Here is a 22938-nt window from a genome sequence, read left to right on the forward strand (position 1 = left end):
CTTTCACTTTTCAAATAGAAAATAAATTCAGCTGTATACTACATAAAATAAACATCCTGTATAATGCAATAATAATTATGTTAAACTATAGACATTTAGACTGGAATTAATATCAAAGTAATGGTTTGTATCCAAGTTTGCAATGGATATTTTGTGTTTTCAAGAAACTGTAGTGAGGATAGTCTTAATAATCACTTTCGATTTATTTTTTCTAAGAATATTTGTGCAATTGTATTCCATAATCTAATGATGCTGATCGTTATCTGTATCATTATTATAAAAAATGCTATTAGTTCAACAATCAAGGTTTGCAGCTTCAACAATCTGAATAAAAATCTGCTGAACTAATTTTATTTTAGCCAATTACATTTGTGCAATGAGGAATAAAACAGAGATGGAAAAGATTATGTAGTTTATGTTGGGATTAAAATGCTGAATCTATTTCACTAAACCAAAATGATCTAAAGACTAAAAAGGGAAGTCATTCTTCACAGGAGTTTTAGTGGTTGTTGTTGTTCTTTAAGAATGTTATAGATAAAGGAGACAGTTATCTTCAGAAAGATTTCTTATATGCATTTCCCACATGTTGAACATGCAATTTGTCAGGCAATTAACTAGGGCAGAATTGCAAAGACAAACACATTTATAAAGATGTGTTGAGAAGAGCAGTGAATTGGAGTTGGGAATAATAGATTTTAATTATCTTTCCTAAACAGAGACAATATGATTTAAATCTATGGTCCTTATATTCCCAAGAGATAGAAGTATTAGAATTAGGAAAAAAAATCTATTCCTTCAAGCTTAGTCTGACATTTTATGACGATACTCAGAGGATTTTAGGTATGAAAATAGATTTATTTTATCACCTTTGTTTCAGTTCAGTTCAGTTGTTCAGACGTTTCCGACTCTTTGTGACCCCATGAACTGCAGAACATCAGGCTTCCTTATCCATCACAAACTGCTGGAGTTCACCCAAGCCCATATCCATTGAGTCCGTGATGCCATCCAACCATCTCATCATATGTTGTCCCCTTCTCCTCCTACCCTCAATCTTTCCCAGCATCAGAGTCTTTTCAAATGAGTCAGCTCATTGCATCAGGTGGCCAAAGTATTAGAGTTTCAACTACAGCATCAGTCCTTCCAATGAATACCCGGGACTGATTTCCTTTAAGATGGACTGGTTGGATCTCCTTACAGTCCAAGGGACTCTGAAGAGTCTTCTCCAATACCATAGTTCAAAACTATCAATTATTCTCACTCGGCATTCTTTATAGTCCAACTCTCACATCCATACATGACTACCATAGCCTTGACTAGATGGACCTTTGTTGGCAAAGCAATGACTCTGCTTTTTAATATGCTGTCTAGGTTGGTCATAACTTTCCTTCCAAGGAGTAAGCGTCTTTTATTTTTATTTATTTATTTATGTATTTATTTTTACGTCTTTTAATTTCATGGCTGCAATCAACATCTGGAGTGATTTTGGAGCCCAGAAAAATAAAGTCAGCCACTGTTTCTGCTGTTTCCCCATCTATTTCCCATTAAGTGATGGGACCAGATGCCATAATCTTAGTTTTCTGAATGTTGAGCTTTAAGCCAACTTTTTCACTATCCTCTTTCATGTTCATCAACAGGCTTTTTAGTTCCTCTTCACTATCTGCCATAAGGGTGATATCATCTGCATATATGAGGTTATTGATATTTCTCCTGGCAATCTTGATTTCAGCATGTGCTTCTTCCAGCCCAGCATGTCTCATGATGTAATCTGCATATAAGTTATATATACAACCATGACATACTCCTTTTCCTATTTGGAACCAGTCAGTTGTTCCATGTCCAGTTCTAACTGCTGCTTCCTCACGTGCATACAGGTTCCTAAAGAGGCAGGTCAGGTGGTCCGGAACTCCCATCTCTTTCAGAATTTTCCACAGTTTATTGTGATCCACACAGTCAAAGGCTTTGGCATAGTGAATAAAACAGAAATAGATGATTTTTCTAGACCTCTGTTGCTTTTTTATGATCCAGCAGATGTTGGTAATTTGATCCCTGGTTCCTCTGCCTTTTCTAATACCAGCTGGAACAATTGGAAGTTCACAGTTCATGTATTGCTGAAGCCTGGCTTGGAGAATTTTCAGCATGTAAGATGAGTGCAATTGTGCTGTAGTTTCAGCATTCTTTGGCATTACCTTTCTTTGGGACTGGAATAAAAACTGACCTTATCCATTCCTGTGGCCACTGCTGAGTTTTTCAAATTTGCTGCCATACTGAGTACAGCATTTTCACAGCATCATCTTTTAGGATTTGAAATAGCTCACCTGGAATTCCATCACCTCCACTAACTTTGTTCATAGTGATGCTTCCTAAGTCCCACTTGACTTTACATTCGAGGATGTCTGGCTCTAGGTGAGTGATCACACCATCATGATTATCTGGGTCGTGAAGATCTTTTTTGTACAGTTCTTCTGTGTATTCTTGCCACCTCTTCTTAATAGCTTCTGCTTCTGTTAGGTCCATACCATTTCTGTCCTTCATCGAGTCCATCTTTGCATGAAATATTCCTTTGGTATCTCTAATTTTCTTGAGGAGAACTCTAGTCTTTCCCATTTGATTATTTTCCTCTATTTCTTTGCATTGTTTACTGAGGAAGGCTTTCTTATCTCTCCTTGCTATTCTTTGGAAGTCTGCATTCAGATGCTTATATCTTTCCTTTTCTCCTTTGCCTTTTGCTTCTCCTATTTTCAAAGCTATTTGTAAGGCTTCCCCAGACAGCCATTTTGCCTTTTTGCATTTCTTTTTCTTGGGGATTGTCTTGATCCCTGTCTCCTATGCAATGTCATAAACCTCTGTCCATAGTTCATCAGGCCCTCAGTCTATCAGATCTAGTCCCTTAAATCTCTTTCTTACTTCCACTGTATAATCGTTAAGGATTTGATTTAGGTCATACCTGAATGGTCTAGTGGTTTTGTCTACTTTCTTTAATTTGAGTCTGAATTTGACAATCAAGAGTTCATGATCTGAGCCACAGTCAGCTCCTGGTCTTGTTTTTGTTGACTGTATAGAGCTTCTCCATCTTTGGCTGCAAAGAATATAATCAATCTGATTTTGGTCTTGGCCATCCGGTGATGTCCATGTTTAGAGTCTTCTCTTGTGTTGTTGGAAAAAGCTGTTTGCTATGACCTGTGCGTTCTCTTGGCAAAACTCTATTAGCCTTTGCCCTGCTTCATTCTGTATTTCAAGGCCAAATTTGCCTGTTACTCCTGGTGTTTCTTCACTTCCTATTTTTACATTCCAGTCCCCTATAATGAAAAGGACATCTCTTTTGGTTGTTAGTTCTAGAAGGTCTTGTAAGTCTTCATAGAACTGTTCAACTTCACCTTCTTCAACATTACTGGTTGGGGCATAGACTTGGATTACTGTGTTATAGAATGGCTTGCCTTGGAAACAAAGAGAGATCATTCTGTTGATTTTGAGATTGCATCCAAGTACTGGGCATGGAACAACCGACTGGTTCCAAATAGTAAAAGGAGTATGTCGAGGCTGCATATTGTCAACTTGCTTGTTTAACTTATATGCAGAGTACATCATGAGAAACACTGGGCTGGAAGAAACACATGCTGGAATCAAGATTGCTAGGAGAAATATCAATAACCTCAGATATACGGATGACACCACCCTTATGGTAGAATGTGAAGAAGAATTAAAGAGCCTCTTGATGAAAGTGAAAGAGGAGAGAGAAAAAGTTGGCTTAAAGCTCAACATTCAGAAAACTAAGAGCATGGCATCTGGTTTCATCACTTCATGGCAAATAGATGGGGAAACAGTGGAAACAGTAGCTGCCTTATTTTCTGGGGCTCCAAAATCACTGCAGATGGTGATTGCAGCCATGAAATTAAAAGAAACTTACTCCTTGGAAGTCAGTTGTGACCAAACTAGACAGCATATTAAAAAGCAGAGACATTACTTTGTCAACAAAATCCATTTAGTCAAGGCTATGGTTTAACCAGTACTCACATATGGATGTGAGAGTTGAACTATAAAGAAAGATGAAGGCCAAAGGATTGATGCTTTTGTATTATGGTGTTGGAGAAGACTCCTGAGAGTCCCTTGGACTGCAAGGAGAACTAACCAGTCCATCCTAAAGCAGATCAGTCCTGGGTGGTCATTGGAAGGAATGGTGTTGAAGCTGAAACTCCAATACTTTGGCCTCCTGTTGCAAAGAGTTGACTCATTTGAAAAGACCCTGATGCTGGGAAAGAGTCAGGGCAGGATCAGAAGGGGATGACAGAGAATGAGATATTTGGATGCCATCACTGACTCAATGGATATGGGTTTGGGTAGACTCTGTCAGTTGGTGATGGACAGGGATCCCTGGCATGCTGCGGTTCATGGGGATGCAAAGAGTCATACACGAGTGATCAACTGAACTGAACTGAATATTCTTTTCAGCTAGATCTCATGTCCTTCACAAAAATGAACTCAAAAATAGATCACAGACCTAATTGAAAAATGCAAAACTATAAAATTTCTAGACGATAACATAGGAAAGAATCTACATAACCTTGTGCTTGGCAATTATTTTTTGATATACTATCAATTGGAGAATGTGATGCCACCCCATTCCAGTACTCTTGCCTGGAAAATCCCATGGACGGAGGAGCATGGTAGGCTGCAGTCCATGGGGTCACAAAGAGTCGAACAGAACTGAGAGACTTCACTTTCACTTTTCACTTTTATGCATTGGAGAAGGAAATGGCAACACACTCCAGTGTTCTTGCCTGGAGAGTCCCAGGGATGGGGAAGCCTGGCGGGCTGCCATCTATGAGCTCACACAGAGTCCGACACGACTGTAGCAACTTAGCAGCAGCAGCAGCAGCAGCAGCAGCATATTATCAATGGCATTATAAATGAAATAAAGAATCAAGAAAATGGACTTCATCAAAGTTAATTTCTCTTCTGAAAAAGGCAGTATCAAGAGAGTTAGAAGACAAAACACAGACTGAGAAAACACTTGCAAAAGTCATATCTGATTAGGGCTGTAAATATCAACAGTAAGAAAACAGTGCCATTATAAAAAAAAAAAAAAAAAAAAAAAGAGCCAAAGATGCTCCACCTCATAAGTTCTCAGGGAAATGCATATTAAAACAGTGGTGAGATTCCATCACATACCAATAGAATGGCCAAAGTTGAGACCACTGACAACACCAAATATTAGAGTGGTTGTGGACTAACAGGAACTATCATTTTTTACTAGTGGGGATGAAAAATGTTATAGCCACTCTGGAAATACAAAACAAAATAATCCTACATGATCCTGTAATGAGGCTCCTCATCAGTTACCCAAAGGATTTGAAACTTTATGTCCACACAACTAACCTACCAATGAATATTGACTGTAGGTTTATTCACAATTACCACAGCTTGGAAGTGCCAGTACTCACCTCAGTATGTGAACAGACAAACTGGTACATTCTGATAATGGAATAACTCAGTACTATAATGAAATAAGCTATCAAGCCATGAGAAGATATTAGTAAAATAAATCAATCTGAAAAACCTGCACTATTTATGATTCTAACTATACGTTTTTTGAAAAGACACTATGGAAATGGTTAAAAGATTAGTGGTTGGCCAAGAGGGAAGTTGTATGTAAGAAAGAAAGAGATTAACAGGTAGAGCACAGTTTTAGGGCCATGAAAATTCTGTGTGTGATATTATGATGCATGCATACACACACACACACACACACACACACACACACACACATCTGTCCAGACTCAGAAAATGTATGACACCAAGAGCGAACTCTCAGCTAAACTGTCGACTTCGTGCCAATATGGTATGTTAATCTGGATTGGTAAAACAAAAACAGAAAACAAACAAACAAATAATGGAGGAGCCCATCCAGTGTGGGGGCAGGGTATACATTTTAAACATTTGTATTTCCCTCTCAACTTTGTTGTAAACCTAAAACTGCTTAAAAAATAATCTTAATAATGTGGGTGGAAAATGAGAGGAAAAATGTAACTGTACAGTGGAGAAGTCTGGAAAATATTATCAATGGAACTTCAGGTTAGCACCATCAGAAACAGAACTGGTTAACATTATGTGTCCTCAAGGTGATGTATTGGGAAGAACAGGATGGTTCCTGTGATCTACGTGCCAGAAATTCATACCTTGGACTTAGTTGCAGGGAGACATCAAACAAATCCAAATTGAGGAACATTTCACAGTGGCTAGTCTGCAGTAGTTAGAAATGGTGTGGTCATGGAGGTCAAGACAGACAGTGTAACTGTTCAAGATGAAAGAAGATGAAAAAGTGTAACTAAGTATAGCACATAATGCAGGATTGGATCTTTGTGCTGCAGATATTGGGACAACTTGTAAAACCTGAGTGGGATATCAGAATCCTGACTATGTGAGAGCTTTATATATATATATGTGTGTATATAATATACATATATATTTCTGTAACATTCTTCCAGTAGGTATGAAATTATTTTAAAATAAAAATTGAAAAATAATGTGTCAACTATAAGCCAAAAATATGTTTTTTAAAAAGAATATATCAAGGATTGTGTAGTATCAAATAACAGACCTTAAATAACTCAGTTTCTCTTTTGGTATTCTATCATTTTGCCTTTTCATACTGTTCATGGGGTTCCTCCAAAAAAGGAACACCCCAGGTCATTAGGTGCCCAATATGCTACAGGAGATCAGTGGAGAAATAACTCCAGAAAGAATGAAGGGATGGAGCCAAAACAAAAACAATACCCAGTTGTGGATGTGACTGGTGATAGAAGCAAGATCTGATGCTGTAAAGAGCAATATTGCATAGGAACCTGGAATGTCAGGTCCATGAATCAAGGCAAATTGGAAGTGCTCAAACAAGAGATGGCAAGGGTGAACGTCGACATTCTAGGAAGCAGCAAACTAAAATGGACTGGAATGGGTGAATTTAACTCAAATGACCATTATATCTACTACTGCCGGCAGGAATCCCTCAGAAGAAATGGAGTAGCCATCATGGTCAACAAAAGAGTCCGAAATGCAGTACTTGGATGCAATCTCAAAAATGACAGAATGATCTCTGTTCCTCTCCATGGCAAACCATTCAATATCACAGTAATCCAAGTCTATGCCCCAACCAGTAACATTGAAGAAACTGAAGTTGAACGGTTTTATGAAGACCTACAAGACCTTTTAGAACTAACACCTGAAAAAGGTGTCCTTTTCATTATAGGGGACTGGAATGCAAAAGTAAGAAGTCAAGAAACACCTGGAGTAACACGCAAATTTGGCCTTGGAATAAGAAATGAAGCAGGACAAAGGCTAACAGAGTTAAGCCAAGAAAATGCACTGGTCATAGCAAACACCCTCTTCCAACAACACAAGAGAAGACTCTACACATGGACATCACCAGATGGTCAACACCAAAATCAGACTGATTACATTCTTTGCAGCCAAAGATGGAGAAGCTCTATACAGTCAACCAAAACAAGACCAGGAGCTGACTGTGGCTCAGATCATGAACTCCTTATTGCCAAATTCAGACTCAAATTGAAGAAAGTAGGGAAAACTGCTAGACCATTCAGGTATGACCTAAATCAAATCCCTTATGAGTATACAGTGGAAGTGAGAAAAAGATTTAAGGGCCTAGATCTGATAGATAGAATGCCTGATGAACTATGGACTGAGGTTCGTGACATTGTACAGGAGACAGGGATCAAGATCATCCCCATGGAAAAGAAATTCAAAAAAGGAACATGGCTGTCTGGGGAGGCCTTACAGATAGCTGTGAAAAGAAGAGAGGCAAAAAGCAAAGGAGAAAAGGAAAGATATAAGCATCTGAATGCAGAGTTCCAAAGAATAGCAAGAAGAGATAAGAAAGCCTTCTTCAGCGATCAATGCAAGAAATAGAGGAAAACAGAATGGGAAAGACTAGAGATCTCTTTAAGAAAAATTAGAGATGCCAAGGGAACATTTCATGCAAAGATGGGCTCGATAAAGGACAGAAATGGTATGGACCTAACAGAAGCAGAAGATATTAAGAAGAGGTGGCAAGAATACACAGAAGAACTGTACAAAAAAGATCTTCACAACCCAGATAATCATGATGGTGTGATCACTTATCTAGAGCCAGACACTTGGGATGTGAAGTCAAGTGGGCCTTAGGAAGCATCACTATGAACAAAGCTAGTGGAGGTGATGGAATTTCAGGTGAGCTATATCAAATCCTGAAAGATGATGCTGTTAAAGTGCTACACTTGATATGCCAGCAAATTTGGAAAACTCAGCAATGGCCACAGGACTGGAAAAGGTCAGTTTTCATTCTGATTCCAAAGAAAGGCAATGCCAAAGAATGCTCAAACTACTGCACAATTGCACTCATCTCACATGCTAGTAAAGTAACGCTCAAAATTCACCAAGCTAGGCTTCAGCAATATGTGAAGTGTGAACTTCCTGATGTTCAAGCTGGTTTTAGAAAAGGCAGAGGGACCAGAGATCAAATTGCCAACATCCACTTGATCATGGAAAAAGCAAGAGAGTTCTAGAAAAACATCTATTTCTGCTTTATTGACTATGCCAAAGCTTTTGACTGTGTGGATAACAATAAACTGTGGAAAACTCTGAAAGAGATGGGAATATCAGACCACCTAACTGCCTCTTGAGAAATCTGTATGCAGGTCAGGAAGCAACAGTTAGAACGGGACATGGAACAACAGACTGGTTCCAAATAGGAAAAGAAGTAAGTCAAGGCTGTGTATTGTCACCCTGCTTATTTAACTTATGTGCAGAGTACATCATGAGAAACGCTGGACAGGAAGAAACACAAGCTGGAATCAAGATTGCTGGGAGAAATATCAATAACCTCAGATATGCAGATGACACCACCCTTATGGCAGAAAGTGAAGAGGAGCTAAAAAGCTTCTTGATGAAAGTGAAAGAAGAGAGTGAAAAGTTGGCTTAAATCTCAACATTCAGAAAAAGAAGATCATGGAATCCGGACCCATCACTTCATGGGAAATGGATGGGGAAACAGTAGAAACAGTGTCAGACTTTATTTTTTGGGGCTCCAAAATCACTGCAGATGGTGACTGCAGCCATGAAATTAAAAGACACTTACTCCTTGGAAGAAAAGTTATGACCAACCTAGATAGCATATTCAAAAGCAGAGATATTACTTTGCCAACAAAGGTCTGTCTAGTCAAGGCTATGGTTTTTCAAGTGGTCGTGTATGGATGTGAGAGTTGGACTGTGAAGAAGGCTGAGTGCCAAAGAATTGATGCTTTTGAAGTGTGGTGTTGGAGACGACTCTTGAGAGTCCCTTGGACTGCAAGAAGATCCAACCAGTCCATTCTGAAGGAGATCAACCCTGGGATTTCTTTGGAAGGAATGATGCTAAAGCTGAAATTCCAGTACTTTGGCCACCTCATGGGAAGAGTTGACTCATTAGAAAAGACTCTGAGGCTGGGAGAGATTGGGGGAAGGAGGAGAAGGGGACGACCGAGTATGAGATGGCTGGATGGTATCACGGACTCGATGGATGTGAGTGTGAGTGAACTCCAGGAGATGGTGTTGGACAGGGAGGCCTGGCGTGCTGCAATTCTTAGGTTCACAAAGATTCAGACACGACTGAGCGGCTGAACTGAACTGAACTGAACTGAAGTAACTCAGTAGCTAAAACAGAGATAACAGTATTCAAATTAGGCAAGATTTCCTATGTAAGTATTCAATAAAATCAAGATTTAAGTATACAAAAATATAAATGAATATTTAAGTTAAAGTCAATACTCAGGAAAAAAATTTATGAATTATGTAATGAGTTAGGGAAATTTACAGGTACAGATTCTGAATATAACTTTAAATACAACACCTAGCTGATCATTGCATTAATTTGTTTGATCAATATTTTCACTGTTTTTGCTATTCAGTCTATTAAAGTTTATGTATGCATTTCCATGTAATGCTCACAAGAACCATACTCTAATATATTAGTACCCTCGCTAAGGAACGTATGTTTCAGAACATTGAATTCACTTGTTCTGCACAAAGTGAGATTTATCCTAAACAAATCTATCCATAATACTTAATGGTAATTGCCATTATTGTGTGGAAAACACCATATGAAAAATTTGAATGACTTGAATTAACCTGCAATGACAATGCTATTATGTGACTTATCAGTATTGTATAAATAATTGATGCCACAATTATTTTAACATTTGCTATTTTGAATTAAAATGCAAAAGTGACTAATTTCAATAGCTTTCAATAACGTATTGTAAAAGCTAGAGATGCCACTTCTAAAAATAATAAACATATTAAACTATATTTTAGTTGGGGAATTAGTATTAATCTGTGATTAATACATATTAAAATAATTTTAAAACACTGTCTCTCTGAGTATAGCTAAATATTTCAATAATAAAATAAATTGTTCTGGCCTTTGAGAAGAGTTATACCCAATGGTCATTTATTTTTGTTTATTATCTATAATTTTTCTCTTGATTTCTCTCCCATCCTTAACATTCTTAATAAGTTTGAGATGCACATTTAGCTGTTGTGTGTTACCACCTGCTCATTAGATTTCTGTCTTACATGGCTGTTAGAGTATTATATGGATTTTTCAGAACCTGTCACTATTGATACTGTCAGTCTTTTCACAGAAGACATGAGAGTTGACAAGATTTTTAGATGCATGTGTTACATGAGGCAACTGAAAATTTAGAGGAGAAAGAAGATAAGGTGAAGTCTTTTGTTTCCATTGAAAAATATAAGGTGCAATTTATTTTTAATGGTAATTTATGTTCAGTTAATCTAAAGAAAATATATTTTCAGAGGTAATAAGGTTATGATAGCTTGTTAAGATTTTAATTGTTGACTTAAAGAAAAATATAATTGATTACAAAAGAGTAGATGTAAAGTCATCTAAAAAGATAATGTTTAAAATATAATAAAATTAACAGTATCTTAATATGCCAGCTATACTGTGAGAGTTTATGGATCCTAAACTCTTCAGCCAGTGGGGAGCACATAGAAGATAGTTGTGTCACAGTGAGTGAGGTTCAAATCATTACTTCTGGAAACAGAACTGTCTTCTCACTCTGGCCCCCTTTCCCCCCCGTCCTCACCCTACTCATTCTTTTTTTTTTTTTTTTTTTCTTTTTCTTCTTTTTAAAAATCTTTTCTTCCCTTGACCCTGTTAATGAGCATAGCCAGAAAGAGCATGGAGATGAATTTTAACATATTCCAAGAAAGCAACAACAACAACAACAACAACAAATATATATATATATATATATATATATATATAAATTCTCTAAGAAAAAAATTTTATTATAGTATAATTGTTGTACAATGTTGTGTTCACTTTGACTGTACAGCAAAGTGAATCAGCTATACACATACATATATCCCCTCTTTTTGGATTACCTTCCCATCTAGGTCATCACAGAGCACTGAACAGAGTTCCTGTGGTATACAGCAAGCTCTCATTAGGTATCTATTTTACACATAGCAGTGTATAGATGTCAATATTAATCTCCTGATTCATTCCACCTCCCTTTCCTGCACTCTTGGTGTCCATGCGTTTTGTTCTCTACATCTGTGTCTCTATTTCTGCTTTGTAAATAGGTTTATCTGTATCATTAATCTAGATTTCACATATATGCATTAATATCAACATTATTTTTTTTTTATTTCTAAGTTACTTCACTCTATATGACAATCTCTAGGTCCATCAATGTCTCTGAAAACAGCATAATTTTGTTCCTTTTTGTGACTGAGTAATGTGCACCACATCTTTATCCATTCCTCTATTGATGAACATTTAGGTTGCTTCCATGTTCTGGCTATTGTAAACAGTGCTGTAGTGAATATTGGGGTCCATATATCTTTTGGAATTCTGGTTTTCTCTAAATATATACCTAGGAGTGAGTGAGATTGCTGGGTTATATGTTAGTTGTATTTTTAGTTGTTTTTAAAGAACTTCTATACTGTTCTTCATAGTGGTGGTATCAATTTACATTCCCACCCACAGTTTTTTATTTAAACCAAAATTGTCTATATAGGCTCTGTTCTTTTAAAGCTTTCTCTAAATTGAAATACTTGTTAACCATTTTGCAAGTTATTTGTTTTATTTCCTTATGTTCCTTTATTTTTTAATTTATAGAAAATTATAAATATCTTTATTTTACATGTTTGCTTAAGAAAATGTATAATTTAAAAAAAAATATTTATTTTTGACTGTGCTAAGTCTTGTTGCTGTGCTGGGCAATCTCTTAAGTGTGGAGAGTGGGGCTACTCTCTAATGGCTATGTGAGGGCTTCTCATTGTGGTGGCTCCTCTCATTGTGGAGCTTGGGCTCTAGGTGTGTGGGCTTCAGTAGCTGTGGCACATGAGCTCAGTTGTTGCAGCTTGCAGGCTTTAGAGTATGGGCTCAGTAGTTGTGGTGCACTGGCTTAATTTCCCATGGCATGGGGGATCTTCCAAAACTTGGGATCAAACCCATGTCCCCTACATGTGCAAGTGGGTTCTTAATCACTGGACTACCAAGGAAGTCCCTGTTCTTATATTTATATAGACATGGTAATTGTGAAACTTACAGAAGCCACATTTTAAATGACTCTCTCTATTAAAACAATTAACAAATTATTAATGGGAAAGTATAACACAGGAAGGACTCTGTCTTCAGCATCAATATTAGATATATGAAATGTTCATATACTATTAATAAAAAGGTTATGTGTATGTATTACCCTGAATTTGTGTAAAATGAAATAGTTATAAATTTTTATTTTATATACAAGTGCACTGAATTCCTAACAAAGTTTCAAACATTGTCTTTTAATATTAGGCACATGAAGCTGTTATTGAAGGAAATTCAGTAAAGGAGGTTATATATATCTATGTAGAAATAAATTTCTAGTATATATATAGATATACAGATATTAATTTTTATATATGTCTATAGCTCTATATTTATTTGTATATTTATGTATATTTTTATTAATTAAATTAAGGTTCATTTATTACAGCTACAAATCATTTTTGGTATATTGCTTGCCCTCAGATAAGCTGATATACTAAAGAAAGTTTAAAGAGACAAGCTTAATCTTTGATTACTACAATGGAAAATATCAAGTGTTAATCTTTTTGAATAGTCAATTAGATAAAAGCAATAAATAATGTGCTAATTATATGTGTCTAAAGTGTTAATGAGAAGATCACAGTGTGGCACAACTAGTTGTGATTTAACAGAAAAGGAAAAGAAAGCCAGCTGAGAAAGCAAATGACGTGGTAATTGGCATTGAAGATATCAGAAGCCAACCTTTAAAGTGACAGTGATTTAGCTACTAAGTCTGTTTATAGAGACATATGGTCCATATAAATTCCCCCAAAACAATAATCTGGAGTGTAAAGTCAGACACGACTGAGCAACTTCACTTTCACTTTTCACTTTCATGCATTGGAGAAGGAAAAGGCAACCTACTCCAGTGTTCTTGCTTGGAGAATCCCAGGGACGGGGGAGCCTGGTGGGCTGCTGTCTACGGGGTCGCACAGAGTAGGACACGACTGAAGTGACTTAGCAGCAGTAGCAGCACCAGCAACTTTGTGATTGTTTTTTTTTTTTTTGGATCCGCTAAGGTTGGAAAGTTCCCCTAGATAAGGAAATGCCAGCCCACTCCAGTATTCTTGCCTGGAAAATCCCATGGACCGCGGAGCCTGGTAGGTTACCATCCATGATGTCGCAAAGAGTCGGACACAACTGAGCGACTTCAAAAAATAATAATAATAATAATTTATTCCATACAATGGAATGGGCTTTTTGTGCTCTCTCCAAATATAATTCAAACTCTTCTGGTTTTGATTGCTTGTTTGTTTTACTATTTCCCATCATAAATAGCTATTTGATGTCAACAGCCTTTTACACATTGCCCCTTGATGGAAGGACTTAATGTTCTTGCTTCTGTTTTTGCCTGACCAAAGTTCAATTCAGTTCAGTTCAGTCGTTCAGTCGTGTCCAACTCTTTGTGGCCCCATGAATCGCAGCACTCCAGGCCTTCCTGTCCATCACCATCTCCTGGAATTCACTGAAAATCACGTCCATCGAGTCGATTTGCCATCCAGCCATCTCATCCTGGGTCGTCCCCTTCTACTCCTGCCCCCAATCCCTCCCAGCATCAAAGTCTTTTCCAATGAGTCAACTCTTCACATGAGGTGGCCAAAGTACTGGAGTTTCAGCTTTAGCATCATTCCTTCCAAAGAACACCCAGGGCTGATCTCCTTTAGAATGGACTGGTTGGATATCTTTGCAGTCCAAGGAACTCTCAAGAGTCTTCTCTAACACCACAGTTCAAAAGCATCAATTCTTTGGTGCTCAGCTTTCTTCACAGTCCAACTCTCCCATTCATATGTGACAACTGGAAAAACCATAGCCTTGACTAGATGGAACTTTGTTGCAAAGTAATGTCTCTGCTTTTGAATATGCTGTCTAGGTTGGTCATAACCTTTCTTCCATTGAGTAAGAATCTTTTAATTTCATGGCTGCAGTCACCATATGCAGTGATTTTGCAGCCCAAAATAAATAAAGTCTGCCACCAATTCCACTGTTTCCCCATCCATTTCCCATGAAGTGCTGGGACCAGATGCCATGATATTCGTTTTCAGAATGTGGAGCTTTAAGTCAACTTTTGCACTCTCCTCTTTCAATATCATCAAGAGGTTTTTAGTTTCTCTTCATTTTCTGCCAAAAGTTTGGTGTCATCTGGATATCTGAGGTTATTGATATTTCTCCCAGCAATCTTGATTCCAGCTTGTGCTTCTTCCAGCCCAGAGTTTCTCATGATGCACTCTGCATATAAGTTAAATAAGCAGGGTGACAATATACAGCCTTGACATACTCCTTTTCCTATTTTGAACCAGTCTGTTTTTCCATGTCCAGTTCTAACTGTTGCTTCCTGACCTGCATACAGGTTTCTCAAGAGGCAGGTTAGGTGGTCTGGTATTCCCATCTCTTGAAGAATTTTCCACAGTTTATTGTGATCCACCAGTCAAAGGCTTTGGTATAGTCAATAAATCAAAAATATATGTTTTTCTGGAACTCTCTTGCTTTTTCCATGATCCAGAAGATGTTGGCAATTTGATATCTGTTTCCTCTGCCTTTTCTAAAACCAGCTTGAACATCTGGAAGTTCATGGTTCGCATATTGCTGAGACCCGGCTTGCAGAATTTTTAGCAATACTTTACTAATGTGTAGGATGAATGCAATTGTGCGGTAATTTGAGCATTCTTTAACATTGCCTTTCTTTCAGATTGGAATGAAAATGGACCTTTTCCAGTCCTGTGGCCACTGCTGAGTTTTCCAAATTTGCTGACATATTGAGTGTAGCACTTTCACAGCATCATCTTTCAGGATTTGAAACAGCTCAACTGGAATTCTATCACCTCCACTAGCTTTATTCGTAGTCATGCTTTCTAGGCCCACTTGACTTCACATTCCAGGATATTTGGCTCTAGGTGAGTGACCATACCATCGTAATTATCTTGGTTGTGAAGATCTTTTTTGTACAGTTCTGTGTATTCTTGCCACCTCTTCTTAATATCTTCTGCTTCTGTTAGGTTCATACCATTTCTGTCCTTTATTAAGCCCATCTTTGCATGAAATGTTCCCTTGGTATCTCAAAGTTTCTTGAGGAGATCTCTAGTCTTTCCCATTCTGTTATTTTCCTCTATTTGTTTGCATTGATCACTGAGGAAGGCTTTCTTATCTCTTCTTGCTATTCTTTGGAACTCTGCATTCAGATGCTTATATCTTTCCTTTACTCCTTTGCTTTTCACTTCTCTTCTTTTCATAGCTATTTGTAAGGCCTCCCCAGACAGCCATTTTGTTTTTTTGCATTTCTTTTCCATGGGGATGGTCATGATCCCTGTCTCCTGTACAATGTCACAAACCTCAGTCCATAGTTTATCAGGCACTCTATCTATCAGATCTCGGCCCTTAAATCTTTTTCTCACTTCCACTGTATAATCTTAAGGGATTTGATTTAGGTCATACCTGAGTGGTCTAGCGGTTTTCCCTACTTTCTTCAACTTCAGTCTGAATTTGGCAATAAGGAGTTCATGATCTGAGCCACAGTCGGCTCCTGGTCTTGTTTTTGCTGATTGTATAGAGCTTCTCTATCTTTGGCTGCAAAGAATATAATCACTCTGATTTCAGTGTTGACCATCTGGTATGTCCATGTGTAGAGTCTTCTCTTGTGTTGTTGGAAGAGGGTGTTTGCTATGACCAGTGCATTTTCTTGGCTAAACTCTGTTAGCCTTTGCCCTGCTTAATTCTGTATTCCAAGGCCAAATTTGCCTGTTACTCCAGGTGTTTTTTGACTTCCTACTTTTGCATTCCAGTCCCCTATAGTGAAAAGGGCATCTTTTTTGGGTGTTAGTTCTAAAAGGTCATGTAGGTCTTCATAGAACCGTTCAACTTCAGCTACTTCAGCATTACTGGTTGTGGCATAGACTTGGATTACTGTGATACTGAATGGTTTGCGTTGGAAATGAACACAGATTATTCTGCTGTTTTTGAGATTGTATCCAAGTACTGTATTTCAGATTATTTTGTTGACCATGATGGCTACTCCATTTCTTCTAAGGGATCCTTCCCCGCAGTAGTGGATATATTGGTCATCTGAGTTAAATTCACACATTCAGTCCATTTTAGTTCACTGATTCCCAGAATGTAGACATTCACTCTTGCCATCTTCTGTTTGACTACTTCCAATTTGCCTTGATTCATGGACTTAACATTCCAGGTTCCTATGCAATATTGCTCTTACAGCATCAGACCTTGCTTCTATCACCAGTCACATCCACAACTGGTTATTGTTTTTATTTTGGCTCCATCCCTTCATTCTTTCTGGAGTTATTTCTCCACTGATCTCTAGTAGCATATTGGGCCCCTACTGACCTGGGGAGTTCCTCCCTCAGTATCCTATCTTTTTGCCTTTTTTATACTGTTCATGGGGTTCTCAAGGCAAGAATACTGAAGTTGTTTGCCATTCCCTTCTCAAGGGGACCACATTCTTTCAGACCTCTCCACTATGACCTGCTCATCTTGGGTGGCCCCACAGGTCATGGCTTAGTCTCATTGAGTTAGACAAGGCTGTGGTCCTAGTGTGATTAGATTGAATAGTTTTCTGTGATTATGGTTTCAGTGTGTCTGCCCCCTGATGCCCTCTTGCAACACCCACCATCTTACTTGGGTTTCTCTTACCTTGGATGTAGGGTATCTCTTCATGGCTGCTCCAGCAAAGTGCAGCCGCTGCTCCTTACCTTGGGCATGACCAAAGTTAGCATTCTAGAATGCAGCAGATAATCTCCTCAAAATGCAGATATAGTCAGACTTGACTGCTCATTGGGACTTTCCAATAAATTCCTGTTACAAATATCTTCCCATCCTGTACATGGTCCTAAATACCAACTGGTTCCATCTTTCTCTTCAATCTAACGTTTTGCTTCCCTGATAGCTCAGCTGGTATAGAATCCACCTGCAATGCAGGAGGCCCCGGTTTGATTCCTGGGTCAGGAAGATCCCCTGAAAAAGGGATAGGCTACTCATTTCAATATTCTGGCCTGAAGAATTCCATGGACAAAGGAGCCTGGTACCCATTGGATCGCAATAGTCAGACATGACTTAGTGACTAAACCATCACCATTGTTAACACTGTCCATTTCAGAAAAATGAGGTTCTACATTCCACATTTCTTCACTCTAGGCATCCATTCTATGGAGGAGTCAGTAAGCTGACATTTTTCAGACACTCTGGCAAAGAAAGAGATCTCACTTTTTTTTTTTTATTATTGGCAATTAAATTTTCTTATCTGGTAGTGATTCACACCACTCCTTTTTACAGTTAATTAGCTTAAATTAGCAAAATGAACCAAGCAAATATAAAGCAATAAATGGTAAAATAACATTGAATAGGAAGGCAGAAAGGTGAAAATATTTGGCAGCACAGCACAGTAACTACTGTAATTCTTAACAAATACTTCAGAGAATGTTAGATTTACTGGAGTCATACACATGATCAGATATACAGTGGTATCTGAAAAATTATTGCCAAATTTAAAGAGAAATCTCCCTCAGATAAAATGTCCATAATAAAGAAGTGAGTTAGATGGAACCAAGATACACTATTTTTATCTGTGTTTCTTATATTTTTATATTTCCCACTAGGAAACCAAGTTTTCCCTTAAGTCCTAATTTAAAGAGGAGAAAAATCTAGGAAGGTATACAGATGATTACTTACCTCTTCCAAATCCTGCTGGTTTTAGAACAACCCACTCCAGCTTTCTTGCCTAGGAAGTCCCATGGACAGAGGAGCCTGGAGGGCTACAATCCATGGGGTCACAGAGAGTTGAACATGAGCAACTGAGCAATCCTGATGGGTTCAGATATATTTTTGAGCTTTTATAACCTAGCTTATTCTTGTCCATCATAATATTATACAATCAGAACATGATTGACAGAAATTCACTTTTATTATAGGAAATCTTGAACCTAATTCCAAGACCTATAACTTCTATCATTGTTATGAGGTTCAAGAAAACAAGAAAGTATTACTGCTAATGTAATGATTCCCTTGTTTTACAAAAGTGACAGCATTGTTTCTCACTTCATTTAGGGAAATCAGTTACTGATCAACTTCTTTAAAAAGAATTATATAACTTCTGAATTTTCTTTCTTATCACTCTGCTATTTACCTTAGGTTAAAGATGATAAAAAATGTATATCTTTATGGAAATAAGTACTTACAATTTATGTTTTAATTTCTCTAATTTCATGAGAGGCTAACATATATAAATATTTTTTTTTCAAATAAAGGAATATTTGAGTCTAGATCCATTTTGATGACTATCCTCGTTACAGTGCTGATGCCAATCAATCATCATTTGAACAGTAAAATTAATCCAGATTGAAGTAGTAATCATGACCCAGATAATCACGATGGTGTGATCACTCATCTAGAGTCAAACATCTTAAAGTCAGGTGGGCTTCAGGAAGCATCACTACAAACAAAGCTAGTGGAGGTAATAAAAGTGCAGTTGAGCTATTTCAAACCCTAAAATATGATGCTGTGAAAATGCTGCATTCAATATAGCAACAAATATGGAAAACTCAGCAGTGGCCACAGGACTCAAAAAGGTCAGTTTTCATTCCAATCTCAAAGAAAAGCAATGCTGAAGAATGCTCAAACTACCACACAATTGCACTTATGTCACATGCTAGTAAAGTAATGCTCAAAATTCTCCAAGTCAGGCTTCAACAGTATGTGACCTATGAACTTCAGATGTTCAAGCTGGTTTTAGAAAAGGCAGAGGAACCAGAGATTAAATTGTCAACATCTGTTGGGTCATTGACAAAACAAGAGAATTCCAGAGAAACATCTACTTTTGCTTTTTTGACTATGCCAAAGCCTTTGATTGTGTGTATTGCCACAAACTGTAGAAAATTCTGAAAGAGATGGGAATACCAGACCACCTGACCTGCCTCTTGAGATACCTGTATGCAGGTCAGGAAGCAACAGTTAGAACTGGACATGGAACAGCAGACTGGTTCCAAATAGGAAAAGGAGAATGTCAAGGCTGTATATTGTCACCCTTCTTATTTAACTTATATGCAGAATACATGATGAGAAATGCTGGGCTGGAAGAAGCACAAGCTGGAATCAAGATTGCCAGGAGAAATATCAATAACTTCAGATATACAGATGACACCACTTTTATGGCAGAGAGCAAAGAAGTAAAGATCCTCTTAATGAAAGTGAATGAGGGCAGTGAAAAAGTTGGCTTAAAACACAACATTCAGAAAACTAAGGTCATAGCATCTGGTCCCATCACTTCATGGCAAGTAATCGGAGAAACAATGGAAACAGTGACAGACTATGTTTTTTGTGGGGCTCCAAAATTACCGCAGATGGTGACTACAGCAATGAAATTAAAAGACACTTGCTCCTTGAAAGAAAAGCTGTGACCAGCCTAGACAGCATATTAAAAAGCAGAGACATTCCTTTGTCAACAAAGATCCGTCTAGTCAAAGCTATGGTTTCTCCAGTAGTCATGTATGGATGTGAGAATTGAACTGTGAAGAAAGATGAGTGCCAGGCAAAAATTGATGCTTTTGGTGTGGTGTTGGAGAAGACTCTTGAGAGTCTCTTGGACTGCAGGAAGATCCAATCAGTTCATCCTAAAGGAAATCAGTCCTGAATATTCATTGAAAGGACTTATGGTGAAGCTAAAACTCCAATATTTTGGCCACTTGATGTGAAGAGCAGACTCACTGGAAAAGACCCTGAAGTTTGGAAAGATTGAAGGCAGGAGGAGAAGGAGATGACAGAGGATAAGATGTTTGGATGGCATCACAGACTTCATGGACATGAGTTTAAGTAAACTCTGGGAGTTGGTGATGGACAGGGAGGCCGACTGTGCTGCAGCTCATGGAGTTGCAAAGAGTTGGACACAACTGAGCAACTGAAATGAACTGAATGAACTAAGGTAGTAATTAAATCCTTTGTCAATTCCATTGACATTGCAGAAATTTTACCATTCCATGATAAACAAACTATAATGGCATCAGTAATCATTAACAGTGAAACCAAAAATAAGATGTTACAAAACATGCATTTTAAAAACCTGAAAATCAACACTTCTTTATATTTTTAATTAAATACGAATCACTTAGCGTTATATAATTTATTTTGTTGGGTGGAGTGTGTGCTTGACTACTTGCCACCCCAGTAGCCTTAGCCCATCAGGGTTTCTGTTCATGGAATTTTCCAGGCAAGAATACTGGAAAAGGTTGTCATTTCCTACTCTGGTGGATCTTCCCAACTCAGGTATCAAACCCATGTCTCTTGAGCCTCTTATATTGCCAGTCAGATTATTTACCACTGTGCCACATGGGAAGTCCATGGTTTGTTTTGCAGACATCTAATTTCAAAAAGTAATGAGTGTATTTGGTCTGTAATAAATAACTTATTTATAAGACAAGAGATGTTAGAACATAGTCTAGAGAGGAGCTTAGTGAAATATTAGTGCTTTGTGCAATGGCCCTCTTATCTGAAGAGGGGACACTTAAAATCCCCAACAGATAATCATAAGTCATAGCTTCTGTTCTAAACTATTTTCTGCTTATATTTTTTTGATATTCTCATAAAGCCAAAATATTTTAAGTCACTTTCTCTGGATATTTGCTCTCAGAATGATTCTGGATTATACATATGTAATATATATGCATACATATATATAGTGGATATATATGTGTCCACATATATCTGGATTGTGTGTATATATATATATATATATATATATATATATATATATATATACACACACACAAATATGTGTGTATACATATTTTTGAATGTACCGTTGTTTCATCTCAAATTATTTTCAGAAATGACCTAAACTTCTTGTCATGTTTCTACTTGTGTCATATGAGCCCATAGATATAAACAGTTTCATTAGTTCTGAAAGAAATTAAATACAACTTAATGAACTGTGATTTCTGCTTTCCATTGAGACAGATAGTTTTTTTCTTGAACTTATATAGATCATATACACCTTTATGCTAAATATGTGGCCCCAAAATAACTCATTGAGGCTTTTCTGATAAACATATTTTCTTTTCTCAGTAAGGCACGTGGCAGCCTTTTTGCCTTAGGAACACTACTTTAGCCCCTCATTGTCCGTGTTCAACACTGAAATCACATACATGAGAAAGCACAACATAAAGAACATGGCATTGAATAGACAACAAAAAAGGAGTTGTTTACAGTATGGGGACTAAAACATAAAGGCATAATTGAACTTTGATAGCCGGGAATGTGTACTTTGGTGACAAATTTTTCACCACTGTGTATGTCTGCCAGTGAACTTGGAAATGTTTGGAGTGTTCATTTAGGGGTTGCAAATAAATCTTAGCTACTAGATGACTTTTCAAATACAAAATCCACAAACAATAAGAATTTTAATTTAACCACCCTAAAATAACCCCTTTACTTCAGACATTATCTTCTGGCCAGCTTCTTGGCAACAACTCATTTGGTTTCCATCCTTGTCATTTTTTCTATTCCAAGTGGAGCATAATACTGTTGATGTTATTAGTCTTGATTAACTCTTTGTGATCCCATGGACTGTAGTCCACCACGCTCCTCTGTCCATGGAATTTTCCAGGCAAGAATACTGGAGTGATTTGCCATTTCCTTCTCCAAAGTGGAGTATGAATGTGTTTATAAGGTATGGAGTCTTTTCCGTCTAGTTCCCTTCATTTGTCAAATACAGTGAAGTTTCATAGCTCATTCACTTAAAAAAATAAACAACAAACTTTTCTTTTTTGATGGACTATAGCCCATTAACAATGTTGTGATAATTTCAGGTGCATAGCATAGTGATTAGGCAATATACATGCATGTATCCATTCTCTCCCAAACACTCCTTTCACCCAGGCTGCCATTCCTTATTGAGCAGGGTTCCCTATGCTATTATGCTGTGTAGTTTTTCATTATATGGGTAAGGTACAGTTTGCTTATTCACTTATCTGTTGAAGGACATGTTGATTCCTTCCTGTTTTTAGGAATCATGAAAAAATGCTATAACTACTCATATCCAAGTTTTGTGTGCACAAGTGTCTTTTAATTAGTTGGGTTAGTATGTAGGAGCTCAACTGACAGACTATATGTGTCTGTATCTAGCACTGATAGGAACTGCCAAGCTTTTCTAAAGTTGCTCTACCATCTTACATTCTCCTAGCAGTGAAGAAAACTCTGTCAGTGTGCATATTTGCTGGCATTTGAAATTGTCACTTCTTCGGGTTTTAGCCACTCAGATGTGAAGTGGTATCTTCTTGTGGTTTTAATTTGTATTTGATTTGCATATCAGGTTA

The 22938-nt window shown here is 37.5% G+C and overlaps 1 pseudogene; it reads left to right on the top strand.

Annotated features, from left to right (window-relative positions):
* Nucleotides 1–5785: 5785 nt before the first annotated feature.
* Nucleotides 5786–7587, top strand: LOC138075864 (craniofacial development protein 2-like; annotated as a pseudogene).
* Nucleotides 7588–22938: the final 15351 nt, after the last annotated feature.

This window comes from Capricornis sumatraensis, chromosome 1, assembly GCF_032405125.1.
Source record: "Capricornis sumatraensis isolate serow.1 chromosome 1, serow.2, whole genome shotgun sequence".
Taxonomy (NCBI): domain Eukaryota; kingdom Metazoa; phylum Chordata; class Mammalia; order Artiodactyla; family Bovidae; genus Capricornis; species Capricornis sumatraensis.